This window comes from Phoenix dactylifera, unplaced genomic scaffold (genome assembly GCF_009389715.1).
Source record: "Phoenix dactylifera cultivar Barhee BC4 unplaced genomic scaffold, palm_55x_up_171113_PBpolish2nd_filt_p 000403F, whole genome shotgun sequence".
NCBI classification, from domain to species: Eukaryota; Viridiplantae; Streptophyta; class Magnoliopsida; order Arecales; family Arecaceae; genus Phoenix; species Phoenix dactylifera.
Window position 1 is genome coordinate 99,383 of NW_024067845.1, and position 23,592 is coordinate 122,974.

The 23,592-nt window shown below is 41.2% G+C and overlaps 1 pseudogene; it reads right to left on the reverse strand.

Moving 5' to 3' along the window:
- Positions 1–662: 662 nt before the first annotated feature.
- Positions 663–2,363, reverse strand: LOC103696734 (annotated as a pseudogene).
- Between the last annotated feature and the right edge of the window lie 21,229 nt (positions 2,364–23,592).

Here is a 23,592-nt window from a genome sequence, read left to right on the forward strand (position 1 = left end):
AAGCTGATGTAAAAGTCGAGAGTTATATTTTTCATAATTATTTCCACTAATCATATTTATTTTTAACAAAATATTTCTTTTAATTAGAAGAGGAATCTGATGCAGATTGTGCAAGGCCAGACCTCACTTATATATTAGAAGCTATGTAGCTTAATTTATTGTTTATCAATGCAAAAAAAAAAAGTGGTTCAACTTTTGTTATTTTTTCTATTTTTAAATTGGGCGGGCCGAGAAAAAATATTTTTTATCACCGAGCGAAACACCTTGCATTGGGTGAGGCCTCTCGTTCTTTTTTTTTTTTTTTTTAAATTGCTGCTTGTAGTTGGAGCCCTTTGTTCGATTGTCTCAACGAAAACCCCAATAGAAGATACTGCGAACACATGCAATGGTACCATATCACCAACAAGAAAACAATGTGAACTTAAAAGAAAATGGAAAATTGGAATACTAAAACCATGCCTACTACAGATGCTCTCTTGGGACTCTAGCTCTTTGTGTGCTAAGTAAAGCAAAGAATGCATGCCTAGCAATACAAGGTGGCAAGGCTTTGAATGTGGCCGGGTAACATCCATGATTTTACCATCCTTCCTGTGATTCAAAAGAGTAAAGTTTTTTTTTTTTTTTTTTGGCAAATAAAGAGTAAAGTTTTCGGTCCCCTCATATTAGACTGCATTCCGAAAAAACTCACAACTTATATTAACTGATAACAGTATATCCAAATAATTGTTCTCTCTCTGTACATGAGACTACACAACAAATGCTAGCCTAATCAAACCGCCATGCTCAATTCTGGTGGCGAGGCGTTGGAGCCCTCTTTTCTGCTTTCTCCCGGCGCACCCGGACCGGCAGCCCACCTCCTAGGGAAGCAGTGAGGCCAGGGGAAAATTTAGGCGGCCGGCTCCCGTCGACCATGTCGACATCAAATCCTTGGACCACCGCGACGATGACGTTCTTCATCTTCCATCAGCGCCATCTCCTTCCCAAGGCACACGCGGAGGCCCGCCTTGGAACACGGGTACCTGAACGGGTTCTCGCATGTGAACATGCCGTTCCTTCAGCCACCGCTCCGGCTGGAATTCCCGGCAGTCGCTCCCCCACAACTCCTCCATCCTCCCCATGGCATACGCGTGGTATGTCACCTTCGTCCTCTGCTAACGAATGTCCCGTCCGGCAGAACGTCATCATCGACGCAGAATTTGGAGTCAAACTGCACCGGCGGGTAGAAGCCGCATGCTCTCGTAGAGCGCCGCATGCACGTAATGCATCTCTTTCAATTGCTCGTAGCTCGCGACGGCCGAGCCGCTGCCGTCGCCGCCGCTCCTTGTGACCAGCTCGATCTCTCTACGAATGTTGGACAGGACTGCCGGGTGCCGCGACAGTAGCATGAAGAAGCTCGTCAAGGCAGAGGCCACCGTGTCGCGGCCGGCAAGCATGAAGCTGATGACAATGTCACGGAGGTAACAATCGTTGTCTATGGAGGCCATGAAACGGGAGAGGAGGTCATGGGAAGACGAGAAGCCGAGCTTCCTTCTCTGGCGGATGGCCTCCTCGGCTAGGAGGTTGACGAGCTGGATCGCTCGCCGGAGCTCCCGCTCCGATCCCCAGTTCAAAAACCGCTTGGCCTTCCATACACAGGCGCTGCTGCGGCCGCCCCGCAACGCCGACAGCCTCGAGGCCGTGTCGAAGGCTGCCGCGAACTCCGACATGGGCAGCGAGAGCTCGAGGCAGCCCGAGTCGAGCCCAAAGGAAATCTTGCCATATGTTATCGAACGCGAACCGCCGGAACACGTCCTGGAAGTCGAAAGCCTGACCGGTGTTGGCGAGGGAATCGAGAAGAGGGAGGAGGCGGTGGCGGATCTCGGAGGAGACGATGCGGCAGGCAAATGACCGGACGGATGTCGAGCCGAGCGCGATGGATGTGATCTTGCGCTGGAAACGCCACACGTCGCCGTCGACGTTGAAGATGCCGCGGCCGAGGAAGTCGCCGAGGATCAAGAGAAGGGCTTCCCTTGGGATAATTATCGAATCGGGTTTTAAGCATGTGCTCGACGTTATCGGGATTGGCCGTGATGGTATTACAGAGCACATGGATGTGAATAGTGCGTGTCGGCGATTGCTGGAGGAGGTGGGCATACCAGTCGCAGAGGTTATCGAAGTCGGCGGTCCACGACGACGTCACATACGCCTCGCAGACGGGCAATTGCACCACCATGGCCGGGACCTTAAAACCTGAAGTAAAAGAGTAAGGACTAGAAATATAGAAGCGAAGGAAAAGAAGAGGAGGGAGAAATGGGACTGAAGAGTTTCTAAGTCCATATCCCCTTGAGTTTGGTTTGGACAGTATGAAAGGAAGAAGCAAGGAAAGTGAGGGGAGGTGTTCTATATCTAGGATAAATCCTTATCTATGTAATTGATATAATAGTGACGCACTCGTTATTTATCTAATGTCAATCCAAAATGATTACTTCCAAGCATATGTTGGAGGCTAGCGACATAAATAAAAAGGGTGGTCTAAGCGGTTTAACGCAATGAAAGGAGTTGGAGACCGGCAGGAGAGAGGGCAGGAAAACCGAGCAATAAATAATGTGGGATGGAGATGATGAATGGGTGCAAGAGCGACGGAGAGAGAGAGAGAGAGAGAGACGCGTGCGTCAATGACTCAAGACGAGAATGCGTGTCAGAGTGGTGTGCCACCTCGGACTCATTGGGTTCGCTTGAAAAATCGAGAAAACAATGTCAATAAAAACAAAAAAATATTTTTTTATTTTATTAAAATTTAAAATAAATAAATAAATAATAGTAGTTTATACAAATAAGATTTTATATTTTATATAATTATGGAGCACATGGAAATACTATTTTCTATTGATTGAAAATTAATTTTTTAACAAAATTATCTTTGAACTATTAAAAGGTCTTTTTCTCTATTAAAGACTATTTTTTTCTCAACCAAACATACCAAACTATTTTTTTATGCATCATATTTTCAGAAATCATCTTCCTAGAAAAACATTCCAATGTGATTTTTTTTTCTGTGAACCAATAAGTCCTTAATTCATTCATGGACCGTATGACAATTCTGTCTTAGCTATGTGTCCATTATTAAATTCTCCATCTTTTTCTTTTTTTTGTTTTTTTTTCTTTCACCAAATTTTAGTTTCGATGAATAAAGAGGTTCAGATCCAAATTTTTTCATAAGATTCTCCAAATTGATATATAAATCAATACCTGATCGATATCCAGCATTATTAATCATGATCAAGATTGCTAATGAAGTTAGTGAATCTTTGCCAACAAAAATTCTCAACTACTTGCCCAAGAATAAAATGAAAAGTTATAATGGCCTCGTAGTATTTGAAGTCTGCATCACGGTGGTTGAAGGGTAACCTTATCTAGGAATTTTCCTATGTATACGTGTTCTAAGTTTATATGTTGGGGCCAACTTAATAATGCAAGAGTGGAATTAGTCTGGTATCTGGTAGAATGTATAATTGGAGACTCGCATACACATTATGGATAGTCAGTTCTCTGCAAAATATTAATATCCGTGGATGGTTCACATGAGAGTTATTAAAATTTCATCGATTACTATGAAGGATGAAGTACACAATTGTTCAATAAGCCACAATGCGAAAAGAAATTACAGAGTTCTAGCAATGTCTTTGATATGTTCCCACTCACATTGTAATTGCTAAGCCAACTCATTAGCTTCAACCATCTTAGCTAAAAGGGTAAGGAATCACGACACGCAGTCTTTGAGCTATGCACATGCCTTGGCCAAAGCTTACAACTTCACTTTATGTGCTCTCTCCTCTTCAGCCATGTTTACTTTCAACTTTGTCAGCCTGATGTAATCATTCACGAACTAAGACTCCAGAGAAATGATCAATTGTTTAGTTGATGCAACTTCAGCTTGAAAGATTGTCGCAAGAGCTCTTGCGAGGGATGGCTTCATCTTTAGCATGGCCACATCAAGCTCGATCTCTTCCTTTGGGGATGTCGCATGCTTAACCTCTTCAACCACCAAAGCAATAGCATGGTGGACTTAGGATAAGCTAGCTCTTCCAATCGCAAAGTTTGCCACCTGACTAATTGGCAAATTGGCAGCCTGCAGCAAACCATCGACTGCACCTCGAATCTTCGCCATCTTTCTTAGATTGGCCAAATCATCAAAAGTCTTGTCCAGTGAGACATTGAATGACCTTTTTTCTCCTTCAGAATGTCAGTTGAAGGACTTAACAGGATGTGGGTCGAGGATGTGATAGTGTGCGCGGCTAGTCTGGCTTTTATCTAGGAGGATGATCATCCACCAACTGAGCCTCCAAAGAAATGATCAACTATTTAGTTGACCCAACTTTATCCCGAAGATTGTCGTAAGAGCTCTTGCGAGGGATGGCTTCGTCTTCTAGCATGACCACATTAAGCTCGAACTCTTCCTTAGGGATGTCACATGTTCAACCTCTTTGGCTGCTAAAGCAATAGTATGGTGAATTCAAGATAAACTAGAAAAGTAGCTCTTCAAATCGGCTAAGTTTGCTACCTAACTGACAGGCAAATTGGCATCTTGCAGCAAACTATCAACTGCATCTCGAATCTCTACCATCTTTCTGAATGATATTCATTCAGACAAAAGGGACACAAACAAAGAATTGCTTGGGTGAGATTAAAATTGGTAGACAAAGAAGTTTAGGCAATACTGCTCAACCCTGCACTTATTATTATCCGAATGCTCAATGGTGGAGGCAATATGGATGTCTCTATGTAGGACGAAGTGTCTCCACTGGTAACCTATTGCTTCAACTTTTTGTTAAGCCATATCTACTCAAGACAAAAAAAAGTTAAAAAAGTCTCAGAGCATGAAGGAACGGATAGAGGAAAGAGTCGGTATGATGAGTTGAACATTCATAGAACTTCTTGAAGTGTTCGATAAAAGAAAGATTCAGCCCTATTAGTTGGGCGAAGTGAAAGCCAAGAAGAGAAACTTCGAAAATTATTTCCAAAGGACAAAACTTTGGGAAATAAGTATATAGCTAAATTGATGGATCCACAAAGGACCCGCACATCTCCATGTTTCTTAGTTCAAGTCCTTCAAGCATTGGTAGAGACAACCCAAAATTTAGGCCCTAAAAGATATAGGCTAATCTTCGACCAAGGTAATGACCAATTGGAGATGAGCCTTGACTATTTTCACCAACTGACAACAGACAAAAATATTATAGCTCCATATCAAAAAGAATGTTATGTATTCTATCATAGAGATATGTCTAATTTGACAGCAAAATTACTAAATATATGAAGTATAGTTAGCATTTTTCTAAAAATGAGGTCAAAATTATTAGGGAGGATTTTGACCGGATTACTCGCATTAAATACTCCCCGATAGGGCATATGTTGAAAAAACCCCCTAAATTTAAGATACTAAGGCATGACATATTAAAGTTGAAGAGAAAAGTGTTTGAAAGTGGGTGATTATAAATAGGCAGGCGCCATGATCAAGATGGATGGTTGTGTGAGGAGACTTCAAAAGGGATAAAGGGTCAAGGAGATCATTAGCTTCCTAAATAGTGGTCTTTTATTCGAAAACTCATTCATAACAAAGATTCTAGAGAAGAGTCTTAGTAGGCCACAGGTGGTGGTAGCTTGGATATTCCAGATCAAACTTTTCAGCCTGATCTTTCATACATGAAGACTTTGTAGGAAGAATAAGGAGGGAAAGAAGATAGGGCTCAAAGAACCCTAGAATGGAAAATTGGTCCAACAATGAAAAAAAATTGGATTATTCTATGAGTACTTGGTTATTAACTCTCTTGAGAACACTAATGCATTCAAGGTCTATCTGGTGCTACTTAGCACTGGCATAAAATTTAGCATCCTATTCCATGGTATTCAAGCAAATGATGAAGATGAGTTGCAGAGAAAGGGGGAGAAACCGGATGAAGTTTGTAATAGAAAAGATAAAGATTAAAATAATATCCAATTTATAACATGATGGTGCCCCATACTAAGGCATGGCCCGAAGGAATTTTATAGTAATTACAGCATTTTCAGAAATCAAGTAGTAGTGGCCTTTCGAAACGTAGATTATAATATATCAGCACATGGTTACTATAAGGGGAGAGGAGGTGTTGCTGAACAATTCCCGTATTATGAAAAATTCAAATTTAAGAAGGATGAAAATCCCAATAGGTGCAATTATTTAAAAAAGTTGGATGCCAGCATTTTGATTTTGGTGCTTGGATGATAGATATTTTTCATTATCTTATCTGACCAACAAACAATGGGATGGGGGGGGCATTGTTTACACCACATCCTTATTCAAAATGACATATGGAGACACGTAATTAATTAGCCATAAAATGAGGTAGAATGCAATAAATATAATAGGTTCAAGAGAAAATTCTAAATGCTTAGACCAAAAATGATGCCATATAGAAATGGACCGAGTCAACTGAAGGATATCATACTAGAGGCCGAATATGAAGAAATGATTGAGAGTTTACTAATATGAAGTAGGCCGAATAAACAAGAGTTTTGACCGTTAAAATATGATTATCAATTTGAATTCTAATGAACGTGATTAGTTAAAGGATAACTGACATCAGTTACCGGAACCATTAAAGAGAGTGGAGGCAACAAGTGGGTAGCAACGATCATTATAAGTGGGTAGTTAGCTATAATTTATCATTTAGTATATATAAGTGCAGTTGTACTTTATTTAGAAAAAAAAGCTTTGATATCTATATCAATAAATCTTATTTTATCTTAATTTTACTTTCTTTTGCAATTTATTTTCCAATACCTTAGGAGTAGTGTTAGTTTAAAATTCTTCTATTGTAGCCTAGACTACAGTTTACCCCGATCTGTCATTCTCGAACGGTGGTATAATAGTGGTGAAAGTTCTTGAAGGTCAAGGCATCTAAACTCACACTACACTCATATCATCCCTTTAATCATCTTCTTTCTAGTTGTATTAATGTTGGTGGCATACCCGTGCATCTATCTATCCGTCTTGCCATTGACTTATCAAACAAGCTTTTTGGCATGCCCATTCTTAGATAACATTGAAAGTTTAGTGCCAAGCAAGGGTATTCTTAGAATGACAACAAATCTAGTTAAACTAACGCAACCTCATGGAGCTCATGTAATATGTAAGAAGATTTGTAGTGGTGATATTATTATTAGTAATCATAACAATAGTAGTAGAAGCAAAAGCAACAGCAAAATGATAGGGTTTGTAGATTATAATAGAGTTTGTAGATTAGGTACTAGAGAACCATGCGGTCATCAACATTTATAATACATTGTGATGCACTTCTTAGGAAAAGAAACAATACATGGTGCTACATTAATTAATAGTAGTAAAGTGACGATAAAATTTTATTCCGTACAAATTACTTAATACATCCAATTTCCATTAAAATCTAAGCTAATGGATCCTAGATCCACGACTGTACGCAAGGAATTTGGCCGGTAGTTGATAATTCACCATCTATTGATCCATGTAGGATTTTGTACAAGTTGATTGGTAACTTTTGGATGTGAATCTAGGTGTGCAAATGAGTGGCACGTATTCACTAAATTAAAACTTCAACTAGCATATATATGGGTCCTACCATGTTAGCCAAAAGGGTGTAGGTTGTTTAGTTGCTGCCAAAAGTAGTATTGTAAGTATTTGTTTGATACATTCAACATTAGATTAAATTAATAGTTCCGTTGGGTTCATCCATTATCTTTGCACGGGCATGACGGTTGGGTTTCAGGTTGGGTCCACCGTGCTCTTGTTCTCTTCCCGTGTCAATGGGCATATTGCATTTAAAGTATACTGTGGTATGGTGATGCTGACTTTGGTGGCATGTGTCACTCAGTTGGAGTTGGACATGTGCACAGCATGATTGGGTGAAGGGATAAGTTAGAGTGTTTTGTTATTTAGTATCTGAGACTCACGAGAGCACCTTTTGTAATTCCTATTATAGATATTTGTCAGATTTCTTTCTTGTCACGTGATTCACGATTTGTCGTTGCTACATGAAGCAGCCCGTGAACCTGCGCTGCAACACCACTCAAGAAGATGTGATGTAATGAGCATGACGCCATTAATGGATGGATGTGACATAGTTCGAAGACAAGGGCAACATTAGATCCCAGACTTCCATAAAAATTTAAACGCACGCATGCAGAAGATAACATGGTCTGTCAGTAAAGGCCCTTTAAGTACAAGGGCTAAAAAGCTGCCCTGTTGTACCGATAGACATGGTATATATCGATCTAATGACCAACTGCATTGAAAACTTGATGGTTTTCTAACTCACGAACTTACAAGAATAACGAAGCATGTTGGTGAATAAAATTATTGTGTACTTGCTTCATCTAACAGAACAAAGACTGAAATTGCCATATTTCATTGTAGAGACCAACACATATAGAACATATGGCATAATGAGGATAGCCAGTATGAAGAAACCCTTGCTTAAATATGAAGGGAAAAAACTCAAAACTTTTGGATTAGATAATATGTGATGGAGTTCTATATCAGATATGGAAACCAAAAGAAGTTTACATGTTTGGAGGTGGACTATGGAGTCGATTAAACTTAGGTTTTCATGACATCTCATTTTTCAGTATGTATATCCTTGGTCCCACTAATTATGTATGTCATCCTCTAATGAATCCATGATGTCTTAAAACAGAGATCATTCTCACCTTCGCTTTTTGAAAAAGCAATGATCACCACGTTTTTGGAGGTACCCAAGAGATATATTTGGGTGCCATATTTCGGCTTCTCCTCTTGTACAAAGAAATTCTTTACGATAAAGCAGGTGCTAACTGCTAAGACCAAAGAAAAGTTACCATACCTAATGACTGACATGCAAGGAAGAATTTTATTATTAGATAAGACTCTCGTCCATCCAATATGGGCGACATACAAAGATGCGCTCTCTTTCTCTCTCCTCTCTCTGTGTCTGTGTGTGTGAGTGCATGTGTATGTATGTGGGGTGTCAAATTCCACTACTAGTGGGGTGAGTTGCCTCGACAAGGAGTGGTGCCTATTGTTAGATGCAAGCTGTTCCAGAGGACCATGCACTGATGCATATAATGATTTTCTATTTAAAACATGGCAAAAGTTACAAAGGACGCAGAACAGTCATGATGATCTTGGTGATGATTATAGATTAGATACGGTTTTTTCTTTCTTTTTTTTTTTTGCTGTGCGGCCGTCCCGGTGCAAAAGTTTGAGTGAAGGCATCTAGCAGTCAATAAATAACATTTTTTAATATTAATTAATATAATTGCCATGGCTTTTGATAAATGCATATGTTAATCTACAAGCTAGAGTATGTACAAAGACAATTAAAAATCCAAATAATGCTCATTAAAATGGCAGCTATGGTAACCAAGAAAAGTAGCACCTCCTCCACCTAATTGTATAACAAATTCAGTTAATATTTACATCCAAACTGTTATATATAATGTTGTTGCTGGATACTAGCTCTACAAAAAAAGTGATCTTTTCCGACATTTTTTACATCATTTACCGACGCTTATAAGCATCGGTAAATACCCACCCGACGCTATGCAAAGCGTCGCCGAAGCGTCGGCGATACCTGAGTGGAAAAAATTTGCCCCGACGCTTCTGAAAAGCGTCGTAAAAGGTCGATTTTTAGCGATGCATCCTAGCGACGCTTTTAAGCATCGCTGAAAGCCCTCAAAGCCGACGCTTAAAAGCGTCAGCATTAGCCTTAAATTTTTTTAAAAAAATTATTTTTCCATAAAGAAAAAGAACATACTCGGCAATGGACTGGGAGAAGAAGTCGTAGGCGGGGGCCTACGGGAAGAGGAGCCAACGAGGGCTTCACCCAAGAGGCCAAGAACAGCTACTTCCACCTGCCGGCGCCAGAAGCGTTCTTCGTCGGTTCGTCCTCGCGAGTCGCGCCCCGGCCTCGAAGGGAGATGTCCTGCGGCTCCTGCCAAGAGAGGAGAGCATCTCCCAGAAATGAAAAGCCTCTCTCTCTCTCTCAGCTCTCTGGCTCCCCTTCTTTCTCTGGAGAGGACCCAACTCCCTCTCCTCTCTCACGATCTCCTTCTCCAGCTGCCTTTGAGCCACTTGATTAGTAACCAATTCCATCCTCAGCTGCTAATCCGAACATGATTAGTAACCAAAAAACAAAGAATCAGAGTCCCTACACAAAAAAAAACCTTATTTAACACTCTCTGTCCCCACAGAGGATTAGGGTTTGGGAAGCGGAGGTAAAAGTTGGCTAGCAAATTCCTGCAAAAAAACGAATATGAGAAATAGAGGAGGGGGAGATAGCGTGCCTTCTTGAGGGCTAGCGCGAGCCCTCACTCGCACGTTCTGCCACTGCTCCTGCGCATCATCCTCGCCGCCATCAACAACCCCATCCCTTTCCTCCTCCTTCTTCTCCCGCCGCTGACGGTGGGGCGATGCTTCTCCTTGTCGGGCTTCGCTGGCTGCTGGCGGCGCTTCTCCGGCTCGCAGTCGGGCTTGAGCTTGGTGCGCTGGATGAGGGAGTTGAGGTAGCAACTTCGGCGCTCGAGCTCCTCCGAGGCGCCCTCCATCATCTTCCCCTCCTCTCTCGTCAGGAGCTGAGGTAGCGGCTTCAGTGCTCGAGCTCCTCCGAGGCGCCTTCCATCGTCTTCCGCTCCTCGGATGAGGGAGAGAAGAGGAGAGGAGAGATTTTTAAGGGATTATGTCGGCGCAGGATCAGCTAGGGCATCGATGGGAGGGAAGCGAGCGGTTTTGAAGGGATTTGGCCTTCGACGACGCTTAAAAGCGTCGTCTTAGGTCCAAACTTTTGTCGATGCTTCTTAAGCGTCGTCAATTCTCAAAATTTACCGACGCTTTTTAGAAGCATCGGCAAAGTCTGGCGCTGAACTAAAATTTTTCGATGCTTCTCCCTAGCATCGGAAAAAAAGCGTTAGGAAATCTTGCTTTTCCTGTAGTGTAGGATACTGATATACATCGCCTCCGTGGACCTGTAAGGTAACATACAAAGGTCAAAGAGCTCGCCGGATTGGCTCTGGCTACGCTCTCTGATGCTTATGTCAGAGAGGGTTTCTTTGATTGGAAGCAAGAAAGAAGAACAAAAGGAATAATAATACCGGTAGTAAAGTGTAGTAAAGCATCACCTTCTATAAAGGGCCTTTTGGACCTTATTATAGCTAAGATTATGTATCTTCCACAAATCGTATGCCAACAAACTCAGAATCGTACTGTAACAAACTGCTGATATGGCATAACAACCTAGGGTTGTGCCCCAACTGCTTATGCATGATGTAATTACTAAGGCCAAGTGCGAACTTAGGTGAAGGAATTGGGTTGCCTTTGTCGTAAAGTAGTTCTCCTCGGCTTGGTTGATTGATGAGATATTTGCCAGGCTGAGCTGAGAAACTTCGGCTTAGCAGGTCGCTTGCTTTTGGTCTATTAGTCCCAGCTTTTAAGTCGGCTTTGGGAGGCCCGACCAGAATACCTTGGATAATTTCTGCAGGCACTCGAATCACCACATAGATGATGAGTTGGACAAATTTGGTCACACCACATCAACTCGATCATTTAGACCCCGTTTGAAGGAGCTGTTGGCAGTAGTACTTTTGAAAGTATAACTTTTGGAAGTAGAGCTTTCTAAAGTAGAGCTTTTATAAAAATTTATTTGTTGTTTGGTAACTACATTTCTAAAGTGCTATGGCATTTTAATATGTATTTGATAAATAAACTGAGAAAGTACTTTTGGTATAACAAAATAACCATAAAGGATATTGCATAGTATTATATAACAGAGCATAATAAAATATAATATGTATTAAAACATAAATATATGATATGATATAATATTATTATAATATAATATAATATTATATAATATTATTATAATATAATAATATAATATTATATACTATAGCATAATAATTTAATATAATTTTAAATTATTTAACATAACATATCAATGTATTATGATATAATGTAATATAATATTATATTTATAGTATAATACAATAATAAGGATATAAAATATTATAATTATTAGCACAAATGAATTTTTCATAATATAATAAATTTTTTAGCTAAGTGATAAAATTGGTTAAACAATTATTAAAAAAATATTTTGTGTAATTGTTATATTTTATCACAGGTATTTTGGTCAAAAAAATAGCTTTCTGACCGGGCCTAAATGTGCTTTTTTGGAAAGCTTCAAAATAGAGCTTCTCCTAAAAAACTGTTTTTAACTTTCTGAAAAAGCTAAAAAAACTTTCTAAATTTTTTACCAAACACTCCTATTTCATCTAAAAGTATTTTTTGGAGGATCAGAAAGTACTTTTTGGCCCTCCAAAAACTCTCCCAAATAGGGCCTTATTGCCATAATACTAGCCCCCCACTTCCTAGTTCAAAGCTTTTTTTTGGTTCGGACAAAGAAAGTAACTATTTTATTAGACTCTATGCTATTTTAAAGAGGGTAATAACTTCTGGATGTAGTCCCCTGAAGGACGAGCCTTGACTCGATCTTCTGATGGGATGCTGACCATTAGGGATAAGAAGGACGTGATATGCATCCACTGATCCGACTGTATAGATTGGTCTAGGCTGCCCCATGCTCTATAAAAAGAGAGAGATTGCCTCTTGCGAATTCTCCATGTCTGGAGGGGTTCTAGATATCCTTTTTGTATCTCTAAAAGATTCCCATGAAGCTAACTTGCCGAATCATCCTTGACTGTCTCAATGTTGTAGTTTTATGGCCTTTTCTCCTTCTTCTCTCCGAGGAGGTCGATCCTTTCTGCTAATCTTTCTCTTTTTTTGTTACAGGATAACACCCTCACAGATCTTCCATGCAAAAGAGGTCTTCAACATCACATTGAGATGCTCCAAATGGCTTTGCAAAGGGCCATGGAGAAAGTGGTCAAGGTTGAGGCTGAGTTGGGATTCCTCCAGAGCAGGCTAGCAGTCGGGATGGCTCCCATGGATGTAGATTCCAAATAGAAGGTGGTTGAGGTGAAGGCCAAGCTGAGGATTGCTAAGGACAGGATGGAGGCGGCCGAACTCTCCTCTTCCATAATTGGATGGGAACTACAAGAAGCTAGGTGACAAATTGCCAAGGTTGAAATGAGGGTTCTTTGAGCAGTGGAGGAGTACAAATCTATGAGCGAGTTTCAGCAAAAGATCACTAAGTCCTTTCTAAATGGCTTCTAAAAGTTTCAGAAAGGAACAATGAAGCTCCAACCTGACCTTATCTATCTTGCCCAAAGTAGGAGCTATGCTAAGATAGGGCGAGATTCGATGACGAGCACCCTTCATTAAAGTAGGAGAGCAGACCTCCATATGTGTCTCCTCCTTGGGCTTCTTCATGCCATTGTGGAGGTGCGGGACAAGGTAGAGGATGGTAGCCTCCTAAGCATGGTAACTTTGTCGGGGATCGTAAACTACGTAGAGTCGGAATTTGGCCGATCTAAACCCCTTTTCTTGTAATGTATTAGTCTAGTCTAGTCTTGAACCTACAATGTAATTAAATATTGTCATTAAAACAAAATTATTTTCAAGCATACCTTTCGTTTTGCATGTTTCTTAGGTGTTTGCTCTAGGTCATATCTCAAAGATGTCGAGGCAAACCCAATTAGGCCAGAGATATAAGATTTTGAGGTTGGCTGAATAAAGTTAGAAAATTGAGAAAAGGACAAAGTTGAATGAATCCAAATATCCGAGATCAACCAAATGCTTTGAGACAAGGCCTTGACATCTTTGGGGGCCATCCGAGATTAAGATAAGATCATGAAATCATAGTGAGATGGGATAATAGCAAAATATGTTGAGCTGAAGTAGTGACTAGCCGAGATAACCATATGTGCTTTAGAAACATGATAATAACACCTCTTAGAGATAGGCTAAGATATGAGCAGAATCCATTGTGGTTGTAACATTGTGAGAATATATATATATATATATATATATATATATATATATATATAGACATATATATATATATATAGACATATATATATATATAGACATATATATATATATATAGACATATATATATATAGACATATATATATATAGACATATATATATATAGACATATATATATATAGACATATATATATATATATAGACATATATATATATATAGACATATATATATATAGACATATATATATATAGATGTCTATATATATATAGACATATATATATATATATATAGACATATATATATAGACATATATATATATATATATATATATATATAATATTAGAGATCTTATTGGAGTAGAATATAATCCTTCATGGGCCTTTTGGTAGGCGATGCAGGTGATCGAGCCATGTGTGCTTCCTCTTATTCGATCTTAGTTTATACTCAGACTTCTGATCGATTAGATCCTTTTGGTCAGCAATGCTTGAGTGTTCAATCCGAGTGTGCTTCCTTCTATCCGAGCTTAGTTTGTACTATGACTTCTAATTGGTTGGGTTCTTTTAGTCAGCGACGCTTGGATGATCAAATTGAATGTGCTTCCTCCCATCCAAGCCTACTTTGTTGTAGGACTTCTTGGACACCTGAGCCAATCCTGGGGTGTCTCCATAGGAGTACTGGAGTTTGGTCCTCTAGATTTAGATCCTTAGCCAGGCAGGCTCATGGAACGGAGGTCCAAAGAATTTATGGAGTGTCTCTATGGGAGTATCTAAAGTTCGGCATTCCAGATTTAGCCTCTTAGCCATGTAGGCTTATGGAATAGAGGTCCTAGGCACTTTTAGGGTGCCTCCACAGGAGTATCTAGAGTTCAGCTCTCTGGTTTAGTATTCAAGCCATGTAGTCTCATAGAACAAGGATCCCAAACACTTCTCGGGTGTCTTCATGGGTTAGTCATGCTAAAACTTTTCAAAATGCTACTTTGAAGAAGGGCTGAAACATATTTTCATTATTCATTAGTAACATAAGGCATAAACTTTAATTCAACAATTCTTTTTGTGACCATCCTTGAAAATATCATAGCTTGATTGCTCGATGATCTCCTTATCTGATGGTCTTGATCTTTCTAGGATCTGGTCTTATTTCTTGGTCCTTTCGATCACGAGCTTACTCTTGTAAAAGTCCCTCCATGGATGAAGGTGATCATCCTCACTATTGGCTTGTCTAGGGTTCACCCATTTTGCTTAGTACTCTTCCGTCAATTGCTGACATAAAGGTGGATATTCCCCATCAAATGAGGGCTTCGATCTCATCCCTTAGTTGGAGGTCTTCAATGTCATGCCCATGGTCTTTATGGAACCAACACAATTTATTTGGGTCCCTCCTATTTGCAGGGGCCTTCATCTTCTGAAGCTAGCTGAGATATCCTAGTTCTGGACTTGCATCATGTTTGGGCCCTCGGAGTGTTTCGAACTTCCATGGTGGGCTCTGACGCTCCATAAAGACCCCTCCTTGTTGGTTATGCTTTCTCCTTGGCTTGTCCTACTCCTCACAGCCTAGGCTTGAATGTATTTGTTCTCTCAGGAGAGAAGTTCAAACAGATCCTTTAAAGGCCTCCTGCCCAATGAAAAGCTGAAGCACAAGGTCTTTAGCTTGTTCCTTGCTATGGCCACCATAATGGACTGGTCTAGCTTGAGCACTTTCAGGGTTTTAGCACTGAACTAATAGACAGAGCTTCAGAGGGACTCATCTTCCCTTTGCTTGATGGTAAACAAGTTGATGGAGGTCCTCCTCTACTTTTTCTTGTTGAGGAAGTGGCCAACGAACTGATGGATAAGTTGATCAAAAGTGACGACTCAAAAATTAGAGCCGAGCATCCTTTCTAAGAGTGGCCAAGAAAGCTCGGTACATCATAGTGTCATTGGCTCCCTAAAGCAATATGAGAGTTGTGAAGCTCCCTAGATGGTCCACCAAGTTTGTGGTGCCATCATAATACTCGAACTACAACATCTTGAATCTTTATGGTAGAGGCTCTTTCAGGATCTCCCTAGTGAAGGGATGATCATTGATTGCCCCCAAGTCAACTTTTACTCCAACCCTTTGCTCTTGAAGGGCTTCGATCTGTTGGTGCATCTCCTCGATTTCACAATAGAGGCCGGCCTCCTGCTTATAAATTTCTTCCGACTAGTGTACAAAAGGGTCACCAAAGCCGGAACTTGTGCCAGAGAAAGCACAATCACTCCTCTGGTCCTACCCTATACATTTAGGATGGTGGTGGCTACTATCTTGTGCTGGGGCATCATGGTAGTTTAGCTGATTAGGTGGGTTTCAATTTACCATGCAAGTACTATGCTACCATTATTAGGGATTGCACTTTTTGGGAAAGCAAGTCGAAACATTTGGTATCGATAGTTCCCGAGGTTGGCTGGGAAGACTGAGATCTCAAGTGATTTGTATGAAGAATCATCTGGAGTTGATCGAACGAATGCTTGCTTGTCGCTCCTCCTGAGCCTCATGGCTTATCTTTCTTCTTTTCCCTAGATGGTGCTAATTTGTTGCTATCGGATCGCAAGACATTGATGTGGACCGCTACCATGGACCTACAAGGCAATAGTTAAGGTTTAGAGAGCTTGCCAGACTAGCTGCAACTGGGCCATCTAATGTTTATGTCAAAAACAATTTCTTTGGTGGGAAGTAAGAAAGAAGAATAAAAGAAAAAATAATGTCAATACTAGAGAAAACTGAAGCGGTCACCTTCTATGGAGGGCTTTTTGGATCTTTTCACAGTTGGGATCTTGCATTTTCAATGAATTGTATCTCAAGAAACCCATACTCATGTTGTAACAAACTGTTGACATGGCATAACACATGATTGAATTGCCGAAGCTATATGTGCACCTAGTGAAGTGACAAGGTTGCCTCTGCTATGAAATAGTTATGCTCGACTCGAGTTGGTTGCCAAGGTTGCTGGGTTGAGCTAAGAGACTTCAGCTCTGCAGGTCAGTTGCTTCTATTTTACTTTTTCCAGCTTTTAGGTCGACTCAGGGGGGCCCGATCATAATAACTTAGAGAATTCCTACAGATGCTCGGATTGGCATACGAATGATGAGTTGGATGAATCGAGTCGCACCACAGCATCCTGGTCATTTATTTCTATAACATACAATATGACATAAAATAAACATAACTTCTAACATTAGGGAAAATAAAAAATTAAATAATTATAATAGGAGAATAGAAAGTCAAAAGCAAGATTCTAGAAAGGAAAAAAAAATCAATATGTACCAAATTAAATATCAAGATAAAAGACTCTTAAATTCAAAACCTCAATAGTGTATGTAACATGTCTCAATTACTTCTAATTTTTTTTTCTCTTCATATCTTGTTTGGTGTGTTTATCAAGCAAATCATGTTCTAATACTATGGGATTTCTATTTCATAATAATAAAGAATCTTTGTGTATAAGATACAATGCGTGTGAGAACCAGTGGGCCGGCTTGGTCAGTGACCGATCCAGTTGGATCGGCTCAGTCAAGCCAGTAGAAGGGGGCATCCCCTATTTTAGTGTGAGCACGAGCACCCCTTATTTCATATATGAACAGGGATATTGATGCCTCTATTGCAACACCCACTGATAGTCGCCCATATCTGGACTCACCAACTTGGCTACTACCCTAGCATGATTGACTGAAAGGTGGGCGAGGAAAATGCCCCCCTCTATTTCTTCCTCCTCTCTCTCCCAACCAACCCTCTCTCTCTTCTCCCTCCTCCTCTCTCTCCCTCTCTCTTTTCTCTCTATCTCATGCTCTATTCATATCGATCGTCTCTAGGGCTGTGGATGTTGTTGTTCGATCAATGGCCAAGCCAATCCCCAAACCTTCTCCTTCCTCCACTATTTTTTCTAACTCGTACCTTGTGACCAAAACCGCCATTTTCCTCACCACTTCTCTCTAACGCTAAGTCACCCGATGGATGGCGTAGTTTGCCCCTATTTTCTCCATACTGACCTCTTCGCCCTTCTCTCTCTTTATCTCTCCTCCCTCTCTCTCCCAACCAAACAGGTCCAAGGCCCTCCCATGCTCGTCTCTCTATCACATTCTCTCTTTCTCTCACACACTCTCTCTCTTTTTTATCTATCTCTCCTCTTTGTCTTTCCCTTTCTCTCCCTTGCATACATGCCCAATGCCCTTCCCGCTCTCCTCTCCCTCTTTCTCATTTTCTCTCTCCATTCTTTCTCGCTATCTCGTCTCTTTCTCTCTTTCTTTCCCTCTTTATCTCTTTATCTCTTTCCTTCTCTCTCTTTTCTCTCTCTTTTTCTCTCTTTCTCTTTCTTTTTCTCTTTCTCTCTTCCTCTTTCTCTATACTTGAGTCGAGCTGAATCTACTCACACACTCTTGTCACTCTCTCTCCCTTTACTTTCTCTCTCCTCTCTTTTAGTTTCACCTTGGTTCCCTCGCTGGCCTAACCCCTAAACCTTAGAGCAATAATTGCCACCTTGGATCTTTGACCAAGAACCCCAATACTCATTTTCATCTTAGATAGGTTGATTTAATTTTGAGTCATTAGATAGCAGTTACGACCTAGAGAGGGATACCACAGTGTCTTTTCCTTGACTAACTAATGAAGATAGAATTCCTTCTTTAATTTTTGTATTGTGGTTAGGGTGTGTATTTTTCCTGAACAAGATCATAGGCACTGCTAAAGTAGGTGCACGAGTATGCCATCGACATTGGATTAGCCAAAAATATAATGATCAAAAGAAGATAATAAAAGTAGCATGGATCTAGGTGCTTTGACCTTCAAAAACTTTTACTATCATTGCATCATCCATTTGAAAGAAGATAGCTAGGTTAGGATAGGGTGTAGCTGGGTCTATGATAGAAGTAATCTACTATTACTGATACTCTTAAGGATAGAGTCCTACTAGTAAATTGTGAGCAAGGTAAAGTACAGATAAAGTAAAGGTAATGCTAGATAAAGTGGATTCATTGATGTATCAAAGTTCCCTCTCAATTCAATGTACATCAACTTATTTATATACATAACAACAACTATAAAATAACTGTTGACTCTTGTAACCAATCATTTTGTCACGATCTTCAGCAGTTTTGAAAGTTTGGCCCCACAGTTCTACATGCTTTATATATGGTATAACTATAAGCTAATTTTTTTTCAAAACAAAACTAACATTTTTCAGCCTAGGCTTGCACGTGCCTTGGTCAGTAATGGTCAAATCTTGTTCCTTTAGCCTATCTTCCAATAATTAACTGGATCGTTATGGTTGAACCATCTTAAGTCCTGCAAGGTTCACGTGACTTCAATTCATTCTAATCCTTTAACCTTGTCCTCATGGTACTTGCTCATTTCCATTAGCTAAGTTGTTGAAATGGGGTATAAATAGTGTGAAAAACCTAGGGCTAGGGTTAGGGTTGAAAAATCAGATTTTGAAAAATTAGAAATTGAAAAATTAGCAATTAATTATTTATCTAAATTAGTAAGAAAGTTGAATTGAAGATTTTATTGGGTCAAATATTAATTTTAGGTTAACTGGATGCTTTAGGTGTGCTTGGGGCCTAGATTAGCATATTTTGGTTGGTCGCACTACTAGTACCTATATATATATATATATATATATATATATATATATATATATATATAAACATATCATGCGCTGATAGTTTATTTTAACTCCATATGAAACATATTTAATTATGCTTATGGTAATCATGTCAAGTGAAAATAATTTAAATAAATTCATAATTGTGGCATAGTTATAAGAATAGAGAAAGAGGGGCATTTGGACCAAGCGACCATATGTGAAACATGGTGCATATAGTGTGTCAGCTTTAGATTGAGATACAATATTGTATTTGGCTTGCCACTAGTGAGAGCGTGGATGTAACTAGTGTAATGCTGAAAGGTTAAATTATGATATTAAATTATGCTCAATTATAGTAGTTTGTCATATATAATAACTTATAAAAATTGGATTTTACATAATTATATGATATGGGAAAGGGTCCACTTGGACTAATCAGCCACATGTGAGACTTGATACGTGTGGTGTGTCATCCTCGGGCGGAGGTGTGGTATTATGATTGTCGACCACAAATGGAAGAGTACATTTGTTTTGGACTACCATGGGTTGTCTTGTCCAATGCTAGAAAGTTAACATTATCGGATCTGACTTATGCTAATCAGCTAGTGATAAATAATTTAACTAAAATTACTACTGAATGGAGCCATTGATTTGGTAATATGTGATATGTATATAGGAATTGCTATTCTGGTGTTACGTTTATGCATGGGAGTCGCTATATTGGTACTACATGATATGCTTGTTGGGATTAGTATTTAATTTAATTAAAAAAAATATATACTTCATCTATTAAATAAATAATAAAATCACTAAATTGTTGGCTTACAAATTTTACCTATAGTAGTATTTTAATATTATTTTAGCAGTTATGTATTTTCTAAAAGTTATTATCTTATTCATGTTGATGTGAATGCATGAGGAATTCTTACTTAACTATTGGCTCATGTTGCTATTATCACTCTCCTTTAGCGCCTTAGGATGCCTAGCTTCACAAGTTTGATCTAGGACATTTAGTGAGAGAGTGTTAGTTGGATTTTTATATCCGGTACTAGATATAAGACTGTAATTGAACATCTTTATCCTAGCTATAAATGGAATGTTTTATTAATTCCAATTTCTTATTTCATGTTATTAAGTAATCTGGTTTCTCCTAATCATCAGACCTCGCATACTCTCTAAGATCTTACCCAGGGGAGCATTGTCAGCCATTTCTAGATGGTAGTTTACCTAGGACCCTCCCAAAAATCATGCCCAACCCTACTTGTCAAGAGGCTTTGACCTCGCTAGCTAGTCGATGAAATTGGCACCACACTATCTTGATCAACGGAACGCCCTCCCCTTTCTTTAGGTCTACGATGGGGCTTAGACAGGGATGTCCGTTATCCCCATATTTGTTTATCATCTGTTCAGATGTCCTGTCTCGGGCTCTGCGGGGTGCCTGTGCTAACCGGGAGCTGGAGGCGTTTGTTCCCGCCCCAGGGTCTCGGTCTATATCGCACTTACTATTCGCAGACGACTGCCTACTCCTGGCCAGGGCGCAGGTAGAGGATGCACATGTACTCAGGAGAGTATTAGCGGAGTACTGTGCTATGTCGGGTCAGAAGGTAAATCTTCAGAAGTCATCAATCTCCTTCAGCCCTAGCACTGAGCATAGGGTCAGACAGGAGATTCGGGGGTTACTTGGGATGCCGGCTCAGGACGGGACCTGAGTTTACCTAGGAGTACCCATCACGGGTCAGAGGTTACGGGTGGCGGAGTGCTCTGGTCTGGTGCAGAGGATTCAGAGCAGACTGGAGGGTTGGAGGGCATCTTCACTTTCCATGATGGGTAGATTGACGCTGATTAGGTCAGTGCTAGCTTCCATGCCTGTCCACCTCATGGCCAACACAGTAGTTCCGAAAACAGTGCTAATGAGGATTGAGCGGCTACTTCGGAGCTTCCTGTGGGGGTCGTATGGAGGGGGTCACGGGATGCATCTAGTGGCATGGGAGAGTGTCTGCCTACCAGTGAGTGAGGGTGGCCTCGGGGTCTCGTCTCTGGTGGAGCGACGTGAGGCGCTGATTGCCCGACATGCAGCTCGATTCACACTGGAGCCACAGGGTTTCTGGAGTCAGACCATGGCTTCCAGATATGGCCGGACTGGCACTGCAGGGGCGATTCGCAGTGGGCGTCGCTGTTCATTCATGTGGCGAGAGATTGCCAGATATCTTCCCATGGTTGAGGAGAACACTAGATGGTTGATAGGTAATGGGCAGAGTATTGATGTGGTTGGTGACCCATGGGTGGGTGCCCTACCCTTGAGACGTTGGCCGACTATGGTTGACATTGAGGCAGTGGAGGGACTGCGGGTCTGTGACCTCCTTGTCCCGGGCAGGGTTGCCTGGGATGAGGATAGGTTGGGTTACATGTTTGGGGCACACTTGGCTGAGAGGATTAGGTCCCTTCCGATCCCGGGGCATGTGGTTCCGGATTCCCGGGTGTGGAGCACGTCGTGCAGGTCCGGAGTGAGGGTGGGGGACCTCTCCCGTGTGCTCCGGCCAGAGCATGAGCCGGGGCCGGATTGTGCCTGGGTCTGGCGCCTAGGCCTCCATCCGAGGGTCGCACTGTTCTTATGGAAGGTCGCTTGGGTTCGGCTTCCGACAAGAGCAGTATTGAGCGAACGGGGTTTGAGGTTGCCCCCAGAGTGCGGGGCATGCGGAGCGGATGAGTCGGTGGACCATGTACTGTTTCAGTGCATATGGGCGAGGGCGGCGTGGTGTGCGGCGGGGCTGCCATGGGATTGTTGGACCCATGGGGACCAGTTCTTACGAACCATCCGCTGGTGGTCGGGTAACCCATTGACTCGCCAAGAGGCGATTAGAGCGACCTGCACAGCATACCAGATATGGCTGGTCAGGAATGCTCGAACTTTTGGTGAGCAGAGCAAGTCGCCAAGGCTCGTGGCGGAGAGCGCCCGGGCGCAGGCGGCAGAGTTTAGTCATGCTTTCTCTTCAGATGGACTTTTGATAGCTCGGGATATCTGGGGTTCCCCTTCTGCCTCGGCAGCTTCTCACACGGTGTTTTTCACTTGGGAGCCCCCACCCCCAAGCTTCCTCAAAGTCAATTTTGATGGGTCCGTGCTGGATGGTGGCACGATAGGTGGAGCGGGTTTTGTTATTCGGGACCCGACCTCCAGGGTAGTGGCAGCAGGAGGCTGTCAGATATTTGACTGTACGGTCCCTGGAGCGGAGCTGAGAGCTACCTGGGCGGGTCTTCGACACGCTCAGCATGTGCTCTCAGCTAGATCAGTCATCTTGGAGGGTGACTCGGCTACGGTCATTAGTTGGATCCAGGGGGTCTGAGAGCCGGTGTTGTCGACCATCCCTTGGTCCGCGATATCGGGTTGATGATGAGGGACGGAGGGGAGGTCCAGGCGAAGCATGTGTTTCGAGAAGCCAACGGGGCCGCGGATTGGGTGGCCACGTATGTGGCTAACCATGCCGGGAGCACCTTATGGGCTGGGGACGGGGAGCTGCCTCGGGAGCTCCGGGATGTTTTGTTTTCCGATTTTATTGGGTGTATCCGTACACGTGTTGTATAGATCGCCCGGTTTAGCAAAAAAAAAAAAAAAAAAAAATGGCACCACACTACTGCCAATTGGTCCCCTCCCACCTAGCGAGTTGCCACTAAGTCGACTCGGCCAACTCGGCTGAGTCAAGGTTGAGTTAGGCCGAGTTAGGGGCTAAGCTAGGGGTTGGGTACTATATCCTAGCTCTTTTAAAGAAAATTTCTTCCTCAAAATTTAGAACACACCTGGGCCTTCGAAATGATAAGGATGTAGTCAGCCCAAAACTCATTACATTCTTAGTAAATGCTTAAGAACTACAAAGTCTCCCACTTGGAGATTTTTGTTCTCACCTTTCTTTGATCATATGATCAAACTTACTGTGATGACTAGATTAGGATCAATTTATATATGGAAAACAAACTAGCCGTAAATTAAGATTCAAGTCAACTTGATTATTATTAAGTACATGATTGACTAAGAATTTGGTATATTGAAGTTTTGATCCAAATTTTAATGCATGTTTAATCAAGATATATATA